The sequence below is a fragment of the Coenobita brevimanus genome, chromosome 74, assembly GCF_032717465.1.
Source record: "Coenobita brevimanus isolate Jiangsu-jjx chromosome 74, ASM3271746v2, whole genome shotgun sequence".
Lineage (NCBI taxonomy): Eukaryota > Metazoa > Arthropoda > Malacostraca > Decapoda > Coenobitidae > Coenobita > Coenobita brevimanus.
Genome location: NC_137027.1, coordinates 36153747 through 36169000, shown reverse-complemented (window position 1 = coordinate 36169000; position 15254 = coordinate 36153747).

Sequence of the window (15254 nt, the reverse complement as noted above, 5' to 3'; positions counted from 1 at the left end):
ACTACTACTAGTACAACTACTTCTACCAATACTACTACTACTACTACAACCACCACCAACTACTACTACTACTACTACTATTCTGCCTCGTCTCCTGCCATGTTCATTTTGGCAGCGCCTCCTAAAATCGTGCAGTCTCATATAACGTAGATCAATTAGTGCGATAAAATTAGTTTCGCACATTGAATGTCGTGTGTGTGTGTGTGTGTGTGTGTGTGTGTGTGTGTGTGTGAGAGAGAGAGAGAGAGAGAGAGAGAGAGAGAGAGAGAGAGAGAGAGAGAGAGAGAGGACAGGGTATAATTGAAAGGGGAAGCTATTTGTCTCCTGTTATGAGAGAAATCAGCATAAAGGGAGTCACAAGAAGACAAAGGGCGCCACTCCTCTGCCAGGCCTTAGTGAGTTGATTCTAAAAGGGCAAGACAAGTAGACAGACACCTAATGTTAATATTTTCACCCCAAGTAAGCGTTTTTCTATCAGTTAATTTACTTTTTATCTTTTCATCGTTGGCGTGGTATTTATTTATTTATTTATTTTGCTGCAACCTGATATCTGTATTCGGTATAGGAAAGCCCTTTACTTTTTTCATATAGTTTTACCATTCACGTATTTATTTACTTACTTACTTATTGCTATTTATCTATTTATTTTCTGCCATCAGATAATATTAGTCGGCTTATGAACTATGTATCCAAAATCGCTTTGGAAGAGGTGTTTGGGAAGTTATTTACCTAACGAGTATACGGGTCAACCTGGCGAATATACGGGCCTCTGTGTGTGGGGTCTAACTGGAGCAGGTAGGTAGGCAAGGCGAGAGGCGGTGTAATATGATGCCAATAATTAGAGTTACGTGAGCCAGCACTGGACGTTATTACAGGTAGATTCCACTCACACCTGTAATTAACCTCGTAAAGAAAGACTAAACCACCGCTTCAGTGAGTAACATTATACGGCAATAGCAGTGGACATATTTCAGTCAAACTTCAATTTCAAGTGTCATTAACCCTTGGTCGAGTGGTTCTCAGACAAGGGTGAATTTACATCCAAGGGGTAAAATAAAGAAAATGGTTGAGGGTAAATGTGTAAATCCAAAAATGAAGTAATGTTTCTGAAATATTTACCAAAGAAGTAAACTGGCTGAGGCACTGCAGCAGTAATATTTTCACTTATAGTTTTCCTGGAATTTCTGTTTCATGCTGACTGATATGAATGAATCGTATTTTGTCTTCCTCTATTAATTAAAAATATTTACAGTACCTTGATATTAAGGGCAGTCTACTTTCCATCATCGTATTTTGTGCCTTTACGTCTTTTATTGTGTGGGGGTCTGGGGGGGGGGAAAGGTTGGTTGCATCGAGCCTTGCGGGTAAATGTCAGAAGAAAGACTGAGAATCAGAGTCTTAGGATATGATGAAGTATTGCATTTTTCAAGCTAACGTACAATTCTATCATTTGACCCACGATGTGAACGCATTACCAAAACCTTAATTATTTTATCTCGAGATGCCAAGAATAAAACAAGACATACTCGTCCTATAGAAGACAAAAAATTCACTAAAAAATTCACTCGTTAGCTGAAAAAAAAAAAAAAAAAAGGTTGGGCAACAGTAGTGGACATCAGCACATCGAAAATTTACATGCACTTAAAGTGTATAATTAACTGGGTAAAACTGATTGTTGGTGGCGTTTCAGGAGGGGAGAGAGAGAGAGAGAAAGAGAGAGAGATGCAGGCATAATATAACACAATACTGTATGTAACTACGGTAACTAATAGCTATAGGTAACAATATGTAAAACAGGTATTTATGTCTGAGTTCTCCAGAAAGAGACAACTAAGCATCCCCCTACCCTAGACTAATTAAGAATGCCAAACACCCCTGACCATGTGCCGGAAACGTGACCGACACACACGCACAAAGGTACTCACACGTGCGCCCACACACTCAAGCCGGAAGCTAGAGGGGGATGTAAGTCCGATATCACATGTAGGAAAGTTAGTTGGACAGAGTTAGACAAGGAGAGAACGGGAGAGATTCCCAGGGAGCGATAGGAAGTAGAAGAGTGAGAGTAAAGTAGGAGCAGTGCACAAATTGCTACTAACCATAGGCTACACGGGTCACGCCAGGCTCTTAACATTTATTCAAGTAACTGCCTCACAATAAACTCCATCGACCCAGATCAGTCTATTTCATCATCCCACTTAAAATACGAAGAGGATAACGGAACAGAGAAGGCCTACACTGACATCTACAATGCCTCACCATTACACTCTACTAGTGCCTCTCCCGTCAACGATATAACCAGATACCTTTCTCAATATAATTAGGCTACACCCCTCGCCTACGTCTACTTCACACACACACACACACACACACACACACACACACACACACACACACACACACTCGCACAGAGAGAGAGAGAGAGAGAGAGAGAGAGAGAGAGAGAGAGAGAGAGAGAGGAGAGAGTCTTTAGCCAGGATTCGCTTACAGTTATAATTAAGTCTTAGGGGACGAAGAAGCCTGAGGAGGTTAGCCAAAAAAAAAAAAAAAAAAAAAAAAAAAAATGGAGGTAACCTTATCAGAAACATGCCAAGACAATTTTAGGGATATCAAGGCAATTTTAACGGATTCAAAACTATAGATCAGCGTTATTTTTTCGTTACACATTTCCTTTCAGCAGCATTTGGATCACAAAACATTAATAAGAGAAGCCATTTTCATAACATGTTAACATATGAAAAACCAAATGTATACGATAAGCATTATATATTTGGCTTGACGAATCACTCTGGTATGATAACGACGGTGAATAAAACGCACACTTGTAGACGGAGAGTATATTTACCAGTTTCGATGGACACGGCACCATATGCAGTGGTGACGATAGAGAAAGAGAAGACAGGCTGCCAATACAAGGGCTCCTACATATAAAAATTGTTTAAAATGGGTGACAATGGAGAACCCATACCTATATCAAACCCTTGCATGTAAAAGTTGCTGTTGAATGAAAAAGAATTCAAAGTCACAAACAGAGAGGAATCTGACCTAATCTTTCTAGTGGTGCCCCCTTTCCCCCACCCTCCCACACACACGCATTAGAAGGAGCCTTTGTATTGTCGGCATGTCTTTCCTTCTCTCTATCTTGCCACGCCGCACAGATGAGGTCAGACAGGAATCTAACCTGACCTGTTTGGTGGTTTCCCCTTTCCCCCGTGTGAATTCCTCGCTTACCATCCACCCCGCTCCACCTCTACACCCCCACCCCCCCAAACACACACGCATTAAAAGAAGCCCTTGTATTGTCAACATGTCGTTCCTTCTCTTCATCTTGTCCACCGAAACTGTTTGGTAAATATGTTCTCCGTCTACAACTGTGGGTTTTATTCACCATTATATGTTTCTTGCGCAAAAATGTTTCGTGTAGAATTCAAAGATACTGAACGAATAACTTTGACAGTAATGTAAACTAACATGTTTTCCAATACAGATTCATATTCTCAACATCAAACTTCAAAAGATACTAGTTCGTTGGTATCCAAAACCATTATATAAATTCATGGCAAGTACTAACATGGCCATAACACTAAGCATCAGATAAATCCGGATCAGATTTTTTTTTTTTTTGTAAATAACCTAAAAATGTGACAGAAAACGTTATGAGAAATACATTGAGCTGGTCTGGCCGTGTGGAGAGGATGGAGAGCGCGAGACACTAAAGGGGAGTGTGTGTGAGTGAGGTGGAGGGGGGGGGGAGAAGGAAGGGGAGGCCAAGGATGAGATTCCGGGATGGAGTGGAGAGGTACATGAGAAGGGGGGAGGGTGTCAGCTGGGAGCAGGGCAGTGAAATGGCTGGGGCCCGTGTGACATGGAGGTGATTTGTTTGTGGCCATCCCTTACGGGATTAAGGCGTCTGGCAATTGATCGATAGATAGACTGATAAAGCCTAAAAATTTAATATCTGTCCTTAAGCCTGTCAGTACTGTGATATCTCGCATAATTGGGAGGTGTGAACGGGTGTTGTTTTGAGCAGTGTGTGTGTGTGTGTGTGTGTGTGTGTGTGTGTGTGTGTGTGTGTGTGTGCAGCCAGACGCCTTAATGTCGGAGTGGAAGGACATGAACCAAACACATCCTAGACGCTATGTTCTCCACCATTAGGCAAAGATCCGTCATCCTACACACATTTCAGTACGTATCTCCAGCCCATCCCTACGTCTCAGCCTCGGTCTCCCTCCTTTCTTCCTCCTATCTCTCATACAGAATCTTCGTCAGTATCTCAGTCTCCATTCTTCGTGTGTGACCAGACCATCTCAGTGAATTTCTTAAAGATATCATGAACCTTCACATCAATACGGAAGTGCTCGAACTTTTTCACACACATATGAAAAGCTTGTGTTCTGAGAGAGAGAGAGAGAGAGAGAGAGAGAGAGAGAGAGAGAGAGAGAGAGAGAGAGAGAGAGAGAGAGAATATTAGCTTTGTTATAAAGTTCGCCCGAGTTCTTAGCTCCCTGTCTGTTTTTTTTTTTTTTTTTCATTTAGAATCTCCACGTGTCATTTTTTGAGGGGAAAATTAAAAACATCACACACACACACACACACACACACACACACACACACACACACACACACACACACACACACACACACACACACACACACACACACACACACACACACTTTCTCTCTCTCTCTCTCTCTCTCTCTCTCTCTCTCTCTCTCTCGCAATGGTTCGCAAGTTTTAGTCACTTATTCAGTTCCATGTGCCACTGTTCGCATCGTCAGGAATTTAAGACATGAAAAGAATAAGACAAAGAAATTAATATCATAAAAGAAAAAAAAAAAGTTCTTGCAAGTTAACTGGGCTAGGATGCAATGTATATGTGATTAGTTTGTATGAGAGAGAGAGAGAGAGAGAGAGAGAGAGAGAGAGAGAGAGAGAGAGAGAGAGAGAGAGAGAGAGAGAGAGAGAGAGAGAGAGGCTTTTGATTAATACATGCCATTTGTCCCGATGTAATTAATACAGAGAGGGAAACTTTTTTGGTGGGCCTCTCTTACCCCCTTACAATACGATCTGCAAAAATCGATCTAACCTCTATATCCTCAGCTGCACTTTTGGGTAAACAAGCACAAGGAGAAACAAATTTTGCCTATGAGTCTGACCGTCCAGAGAGGTGAACTCGGATTTCTGTAATTCTAACTAACATCTCTAGGTCCTGTTTTGACACTAGAATCATTGCCACTAGGAAGCAAGTTTTTGACAGTAACTTTCACTCGTATTTTCGTTGCTTATGAGGCCACTATGCAGTAACTTTTTGACCGCAACTTTTCGCTGTTCGTAACACTTTCAGTTATTTATCGTACAGTCGCGTTCATGAGTAGGGACACATCTCCACAGCTGTTGTCTACTGCAGTCCCCAGCGGTAACGTTATATGGACCTTTTTCGCTTACGGTCTGGAGTCTTGATCATCAGTGCAATAGGTAGTAGATAAAATAATTCCATATACCAGTGGACATTACAGCAGACAACACGAGCACATGTGTACCCCAGTTAACAAAAGCGACTGTCCCTATTGCACCTTAAGCCTGACCAATGCTGAATCTTTTACTATATCTAGGAACGTACGAATGTATTTATTTTAGGAAAGGAAGCTATTTGTATGGGGATTAAAGAGGATCGAATCTAATTCCTCTCGTTCGAATAGTCTACCTTAGCTACATAAGGTCACTTGGGGGTTTCAAAGATAATATAAAAATTCCATCCTTAGTAAGAAGGGATTGGTACTTTCTTGTATGTTACCAAAGGACGGCACTCTGCAGTCCACAGTCCTTCTTTCGAGGGATAAGGAGGTAGCTGGGGGACGTCTGGATAATCAAGCAACGGCGCTACCTAGTTAGATCAGTGCCATCACATGAAAGAGTACAAAGAAGAACATATTACACAAGAAGTACAGACAACAAGAGGCGTGTTGGCCAATAACGAGGTTAGCTGTTGGAAAAAATGTTAATACTACTACGAGAGGAAGGCTCACTCCCATTCACCACACCATCCAGTAAAACCAGCATGGAAAAAAAGCATGCCTCTCCAGCACCATTTTCATATTAAAAAGACAGATATAACACAAAAGGAAACAAAATTCTGATGTATTATGAAGAAAAGATTACCATGGAAGTCATAAGGGTTTCTATGTCGTTAAGAATATGATTCATTATATCCTGCTATGAGAAACTTTTCATTGATCATAATATCCTGTTGGAGAGAATATTAGGTAAAGCCATTTCTCCCTTGTCACTGTTCACTCAGCGGTTGAATTAGGGACCTGAATGTAACTTATATTGTGCTATGAAAAGACTAGGACTTGGCAAATATTGATTGCCTTAATAACACTAGCTCTGTCGATAGCTAAAAATATAACCTTCCTTCCTGTTCTTTCTACCTACCAAATCACCCTGCAGCCTTGTCATTACTGCTGTTGGTCATCATACATTTAACATTGTGCCAGTGTTGCAATCCTCCGTTTCTATGATCCAGTCTGCAACCTTCTTTCATATGATCCAGCCTGCAACTCTCTCTCATATGATCCAATCTGCAACCCTCTGTCATATGATTCAGTTTGCAACCCTCCGCCTGCGTGATCCATCTGCAACCCTCTGTCTGTGTGAACCATCTGCAACCCTCCGTTTGCGTGATCCAGTCTGCAACCGTCTCTTATATGATCCGATCTGCAACCTTGTCATCACTGCAATTGCTGCCATCAAACAGCAGTTGTCAGTGTGTCAGTAATGCAGCCTTCTATCTTCGTTACCCAGCATGAAACTATGTCATCACGTTGTGCTTCGTGTCAGTTAACCCTTTCAACCCAGCTACGTTTTCTTTACTTGTTCTTTCTGCTGCCAGACTCAGATGTTCAGCTTAATAGAGCGAAGCAGTGAACAAGGCTGATCAAGGCTATGGACCGTATTCTCGTTAGTCAAGGAAGCTCCATAACACCCTTCCCTAAGCGATTTATTTTGCTTAACACACTTTATAAACAATGTACTTCTGCGTTAAAATATACCTACAGACGCCGAAAGCTCGCCGTATTTGGCCCCACACAGCATGCGGCGTAAGGAAATAGATAGGATAGATAGACTAATACAGAGAGGAACCAAATACTGTAAATCCGTAAACTGCAACGCTGTCAATTCCACAAACGCTGTCACACCAAAACTGCTCTATTTCCGTCCCTGTGGTCGTTACTCAGGCGGTGTGTGTGTGTGTGTGTGTGTGTGTGTGTGTGTGTGTGTGTGTGTGTGTGTGAGAGAGAGAGAGAGAGAGAGAGAGAGAGAGAGAGAGAGAGAGAGAGAGAGAGAGAGAGAGAAGGGGGGGCGGGGATGGAGTAGTACATTACCCTGGGTATTGTTACTGAAATTGTCTTTGTTAATGACACACACACACACACACACACACACACACACACACACACACACACACACACACACACACACACACACACACACACACACACACACACACACACACACACACACACACACTCCCTTTGTGTCTTAGGCCAATCATCTTCTAAGACAAAGTTCGTTTTCCCTTTGTCCACGTTCAACAAAGGAAGACAATTGGCGAGCTTGATGTGAGCCGTCTGTTGCGCGGAGTGTTCTAAGGGAAGACTGGGAATGAGCAAGATTAACTGCCTGCCTTAGTGATCTTCGTGTGGTCGATAGGCATAAAAAAAAAGCCTTGTTCTTCTGGCCACCTCTCTTGTTTATATTTCAGTCGACTTATATGCCTGAAAAATCCCTCTCTTTATTGCATTCCTTCTGCATATCGTTAGGTGATTATTATACTGCATGTTAATTAAGCCAAGTTGGATAATATTAAAAGGCTATATTTACCATACAATAGCGTATTAACACTACGTATTTTATTATCTTAATCATGGCGTGAACGATTTCAATCAGCTTGAGAGAGAGAGAGAGAGAGAGAGAGAGAGAGAGAGAGAGAGAGAGAGAGAGAGAGAGAGAGAATATAGGCCTATTGAGTGAAGGGCTAATGAAGGTTTTATCTATACACTATCAGACGATTTCATTCAGCTTAAAGGAGATCCACTGCAGTAAATGCATTATTGAAGGCCTTTTCCACCCACGAACAGACGATTGTACCTACCTTAAAGATACAGTGAGAGGGTTAATTAAGGGCCTTAAATTTCTTCGCTGAAACAATTGATGGAGAGAAGAGACTTAAGCAAAGAGAACGCGTCATCGGAGTTAAGATAGAGTATGTAAAATAAATTGCTCGGGAAGAGGTGGTCTGGAGTTTCCCTAAGCCCAGAAAAATACGTGTGTTATCTTTCTCGCCTCCTGCCTCAAGCCTTTGCTAAACCACACCCTCGCTGCCCGTGTCTCTTCATCCCATTCTTAGGCCTCATCTCATTTGGCATACCCACACCACCCCACATTGTACACCCTCACAGCCTCGCACCCTACTGTTACCCCACCTTGTACGGCCACCCTATTGGTCTATTCCGCCTCCCCTCGAACCCCCCCCCAACACACCTTGCACACCCACTCCATTCCATCCCTCCACCCAACCTCATCCAACCCTTATCCCACGTTTACCCCATCTTCCATACCCATCTCATTTATTTCCACCCATTCCCACCCACCCCATCCCACCTCACCTCACCCAACCCCCCTTCACTTCCCTCTGCCCTTATTCTATCTTGCATGTTCACCGAGGCCGGTCAGACTCCTGGACAAGCTTTGTTGTTCCTGTTTACCTAACACAACTGACCCCTTGGCTACAAATTCAACTCTGCATCGGTAAATCTCGATCAGACAAATGGCATTCATCTAATTCTAAACCTTCTCCTTCCCCTCCTCCTCTTCTTCTCCCCCCCTCTTCTTCTTCTTCCTCCTCCTCCTCCTCCTCCTCCTCCTCCTCCTCCCCCTCCTCCTCCTCCTTCACCTCGCTCCATTCCACCTCGCACAGATTATTAATAATGGATAATACTATAATTGGAAAAAATGCCCGGTTCGCTTATTATAAAGCTTTCATTAATATGCAGATTTCGAGTGAATATTTTATTGCATACAATTATTTCCTAATGTCTGGAATAATTTTACTGTTCATTTTTATGGTACTTAAATTGGGATTGGCTCTTTCAGTATGATGATTCTATTCTTGCCGTCTTCAGATTTTCCTCAGCGTGAGTGATATTTGGCAGTGGAGGGGTTTGATATAGCCTTCCTTCACCTCTACAATCAGACAGCGTATTGTGTATTGTATTCTTGCTACCTTCAGACGATTTTATTCAGCTTAGGCGAGACTTTTGGGAACAGGGAGAGTTAAGACAATCAACCCTATCGATACGAGAACCCTCTCCTAGGTTGAATAAAATCGTCTGGAGCTAGTTAGAATAAATTATGCTTTTCAAGGGGTTATTAAAAGTCGTCTGATACCAGTGAGACTATAACCAAAATGACGTACTGGAACTGATGGTGGTTATGTCGGCAATCAATTATACTTATCACGCCGTCGTATTGTTTATAAAGGCTTCAGCACGAATGCGTCGGCCTTGGTTAACTAATGGAGGCTCTCCACGCTGCTCGATCTCTGGCAGCCTCTCTATTCAGTCCCTTAACCCTGAGGTCACATTCTACTCACGGCCAGGGGAATTAACTGTTATATTGCTCTCATGCAAGATTATATAAGCAAGATAAACACATATTCTGAAGTGCAATCTTGTGTGGATCATTAAGCCTTAGAGATGAGACTGAGAATTTCGAAGATTTTAGAGATGATTGGACGGCTGTATGGACTGTTTAGATTAGGGATTTTTTTTTTTTACATAGTTCTCCTGTTTTTGTGCCCTCCTGTAGCTGTTTCTGTAAGTGGGAAAGACGGTTAATTTCTTCCATCCTGTGGCGTATTTAACTGATTTATTCTTGCTACCCTCAGACGATTTTGTTTAGCTTTGGGGAGCCCTCTTGTAGTGAAGGTGTAAATGAAAGCTATAGGTAACCCTCGCGAGATTGAAAACTTCCTCCTCAGCTCAATAAAATCGTCTGGAGAGTAACACGAAGAAAAAAATGGATTCAAATAGTGAATATAATGATGATGATGATAAAGAAAATGATGAAGATGATGATGATGACGATGACCATGATGATGATGATGATGACGATGACGATGACCATGATGATGATGATGATGACGATGACCATGATGATGATAATGATGATGATGACGAAAATGATGATGATGATGAAAATAATGATGATGATGAAGAAAATAATGATGATGATGATGGTGATGATGATGATGATGACGATGATGACCATGATGATGATGGTAATGACGACGATGACCATGATGATGATAATGACGACGATGATTATGATGATGATAAAACACTCGCACCTCACCATAACCAAACCAAGTCCACCTTTTCCGAGTAGCCCATCAGTTTAAAGTAAAAACACAAAAACGCCAAATGCTTTCAAGTAATTATAAAGCAGTCTGTTCCACCTCGTACCTGATATTTTATTTCCTTACACATGATTTAACCTATCCACTATGTCACACTTTTTATTTTATATTATCTATAACTAGGCCATGAGGAGAAGACGGAGAGCAAGAGATTAACGAGGGGAGTGTTTGTAAGGTGGATAGGGGGAGGAGGGAGGGGGAGACCGAGGATAAGATGAAGAGATGGAGTGGAGAGGTATATGAAAAAGGGGTGTGTGAGCCGCGGAGCAAAGAGACAGGGGAAAGGGCGACATGGAGGCGATCTGTTGGTGGCCACCCCTTACGGGATTGAGGCGTCTGGCTATAGATAGATAGACAGATAGATGGATAGCTAGACAGATAGACAGACAGATAGATGGATAGCTAGATAGACAGGCAATTTTATGCATCTTAGGGAAAACGTACATCGTAAAGAAAAAGTACCTCTTAAGGAAACGTTTGCTTAGCCGTTCCCAGTGTCTAAATTAGCTTTTCCTTATAACAACGTCCTATTTATTTTGATTCAGCACACACACACACACGGACACACATGCACACAAACCAAAGCAAAAACATTCACACGCAAGAATACGCACAGTCTCACACCAACACAAGCACGGCCAGAAGTAAAAATTCTCTCTCTCTCTCTCTCTCTCTCTCTTATAATCAGGCAGCTCGCTAGTCACTCTTTGTCCACGAGCTCTAAATCACCGCGTTTCAGAGCCCCTCAGAGTGTAGTCAACCTGCCCACCCAAAGCCTTTCGTATTTCGTTAATTAAGATGGTGATATTTACCTCTATGTGCATTTCTATCCTAAAAATACTCTTTTGTACCGAAGCCCTCTAATAATTATCCTTGGAAAAATTTATTTGGACTCAAAGCGACAATTAATAAAGATTTTTTTTTTTTTTGCCCCATCTCAAAATAAATGCTTTCAATCTTTTTTCAGTTTTTATATAATTACAGAGGGCGCAAATAATGATGGTGTCCGATAAACACACACACACACACACACACACACACACACACACACACACACACACACACACACACACACACACACACACACACACACACACACACACACACACACACACACACACACACACACACACACACACACACACACACACACACAAAGATTTTTCTAATTGGGGTGCGCATTGCCTGTGTTTGAATATTGATAACTCAAATTGCAGGCTTATTTAGTTTAGGAAAAGAGAATTAAAGATCACTAATTTTTCCCCTGGCATCACACACACACACACACACACACACACACACACACACACACACACACACACACACACACACACACACACACACACACACACACACAGAATTATAGATCATCCCTCATGTTTCCCCAGGCATCAACCTAAATTCGTTCTGTATCGTATTACATTTATCGTCCATATTTTGAGCCCTGATGCACGAAAATCACATAGACTCTTCTAAGTTTCTTCACTCCGGTGACTTCTTTAGATTCCATTCTTGAAATCTCGAGACGTTTTAATTCTGTACAGGGTAAGACGTTTCGACCTTGAAGTGTTAAAGTCATGTGAACCCCATAAAGTCATGTGAACCCCTTAAAGTCATGTGAACCCCCTAAAGTCATGTGAACCCCTTAAAGTCATTTGAACCCCTTAAAGTCAATTGAACCCCCTAAAGTCACTTGAACCCTTTAAAGTCATTTGAACCCCCTTAAAGTCATGTGAGCCCCTTAAAGTCATGTGAACCCCTAAAGTCAAGTGAACCCCTTAAAGTCATTTGAACCCCTTAAAGTCATTTGAACCCCTTAAAGTCATTGGAACCCCCTAAAGTCATTTGAAGCCCTTAAAGTCATTTGAACCCCTAAAGTCAGGTGAACCCCTTAAAGTCATTTGAACCCCTTAAAGTCATTTGAACCCCTTAAAGGCATGTGAACCCCTAAAGTCAAGTGAACCCCTTGAAGTCAATTGAACCCCTTCAAGTCATGTGAATCCCTTCAAGTCATTTGAACCCCTTAATGTCACATGAACCCCTTAAAGTCATGTGAACCCCTTAAAGTCATTTGAACCCCTTAAAGTCATTTGAACCCCTTAAAGTCATTTGAACCCCTAAAGTCATGTGAACCCCTTAAAGTCATGTGAACCCCTTAAAGTCATGTGAACCCCTTAAAGTCATGTGAACCCCTTAAAGTCATTTGAACCCCCTAAGTCATTTGAACCCCCTAAAGTCATTTGAACCCCTTAAAGTCATTTGAACCCCTTAAAGTCATTTGAGCCCCCTAAAGTCATTTAAACCCCTTAACTTCATTTGAACCCCTTAAAGTAATTTGAACCCCCTAAAGTCGTCTGAACCCTTTCCTTACGATGATTTTGTATCACTATATTCTTGGTACTATCGCATGATTTTATTCACAGTAGCAAAGACCTCTTATATTCAAAGTCTCGCATTGTGGCCGGCAGATGAAGCTCCCTAACACCTTTCCTAAGCGATTTATTATACTTACTTCGCCTTACTGTCCTAATTTGTGTTATGTAATTTCTTCAAACATCGCCATACTTTGCATAAATAACGTACAAAACGATATTACCCCGTCATATCCTAAAATAAATCGATAAGGAAGAGGTGTTAGGGAGCCTCCTTACCCGACGAGAATAAGGGACCAAGAATTAATTTCGGGAGTAATGTAACTCAGCTTCGAAGTTTCTCTAAAATAGAATAAAATAGTATGGAAGTGACAAAAATAATAACAAAAGAACGTCACACGAAATAAATGGTTAATCCCCCTTTTTTCTAATGGTTTTTATAAACTGAAAAAAAAAAAAAAATCTGATAGCAGCAGGAATATACCACATTAATACAACCTTGTGATGAATCAGCCTTTTCCTACTGACATTAATGCAGGAAAAAAGCAATGTTGGGAGAGAAACCTTCATTTTGTCGCTGCACTTCGCACCGGTGTCAAATATTCAGTTTACTGTACAGTCGGCTTCAAATGTGTTGTCTTCCCATCATCTTCTCTCCATGAACTGTGAAAATCGGTGCAGCGAACCCGCAGCAACCAACAATGAGGAACTTATTTGGCCAGAGATCAGTGTTATCAGTGTTAGTTGCTGCGGATTCACCACACGAATTTTCTACATTCATGGGGACGGAAGCAGGAGAGGCTACAGGACTTACGATGCCGACTGCACATACGAGGTGTGATCCAGCAGCTCAACGACTTCTGAAGACATAACTAAGCCATCAAGATAGGGAGAGTAAAATACATTTTTTTGCGTATCGGTTTTGGAGATGATGATGATGAAATAAATATAGTTTGATGTCTCTGGCTCTTTTCTGATGCTGTTATGTAAAGTGGATGAGTGTTTGTTTGTTTGTTTTTTTCAGATTTAATAGGCTCTTTTTTTCGACTACACCTGACATAAAATAATGATGAAATGGATGGTAAGGTGGATGTAAAGACATGATCTGACCAGCAGTTAACCATCCGAGAACCGAGAGGCTGCTGGTAACTGCACATCTTTTGGCAATGTCAGGCGATTAGTAAGAAACACCTTGGCGCTCAGGAGTCTGCAAGGGGGAGCCGGTGGTGCAATGATTAGCACCACCGGCTCTTACAAGATTACATGCACACATAATCACCCCAACTCTTCTCATAATCACCCTCTCGACAGGCTAATCATGTGTTGTCATTGTGTGTGAGGCAGGTTGGTTGTTGCCGTGGAAATGAATGTGACAGTAGCAGCTGAGGTAATAGCCAAGAAATTACTACTGTTAATCCTGGTAACACACACACACACACACACACACACACACACACACACACACACACACACACACACACACACACACACACAGATTTGGTCAACGATTTCTTCAGCTCTGCAATTGGAATGAATTAACCCTTCCAGTAAGAAAAATCCCCTCAAAGCAAAATAATTAAATAGCCTCGTGACTGCAGGGAGAGTGTTGAAAAAAAAAAAAACTATTAGAGTGAAGAGGTTAAATAAAATAAATCTAACCGCGCCAGTTGGAAAAACTCACCTTAGCATAAAAAAATGGGCTCAAAACTGAAGTTCAAGATTTAAGCCAGTATTTTAGGTGATGTAGGAGGGTTCGTTGCATTTCCTCCTCAGCGATTTATTTCCAGTATTATTCCAGGACGGTCATATGTTATCTATAAAATAAAAAAATATATATAGTTTGAGCTAGTATCATAGAAGACGATGCTGAAGTGCATTGTGAGATGGTATTATGGAGTGATGTCCAGAATAAATCACAAAGTTATAGCTGTTACGAAATCTCCAAAGCCACACAGAATACAGGCATTAACACATGTGGTTAGTGAAATACATACAGCTGATTCCCGCTTCATCTAGTGGTAAATGTGTTGTAGTATACGAGTAATGGCGGCGATGGCTACACTGTTTCCACTCTAACTTGGCCTAAAACTGCCATCTCTTCATCCTGAGTACTGAGTTGTGGAAATTAACTCCAGAATATGATGCTAGTCATGAAGAAGTGCTGTGGATAGATGCAGAGCCGAAACATTATCTTATTCTACCACAGAGCTTTGTGAAATAAGCAGCAAGAGGATGAAAATTTAGGCAAGTTAAAGTAAAAGAACTATAGTTAGGTTGATAAGGTAATTGACCCAAGCCAGCAAAGGTAGCCTACAGGACCTCCTAAACGCATCTAGATGATTATGATTACCTCCATTTAACCCTTTCACTGACGTTGGAGAGGGACGCCTTCACGTGGTGG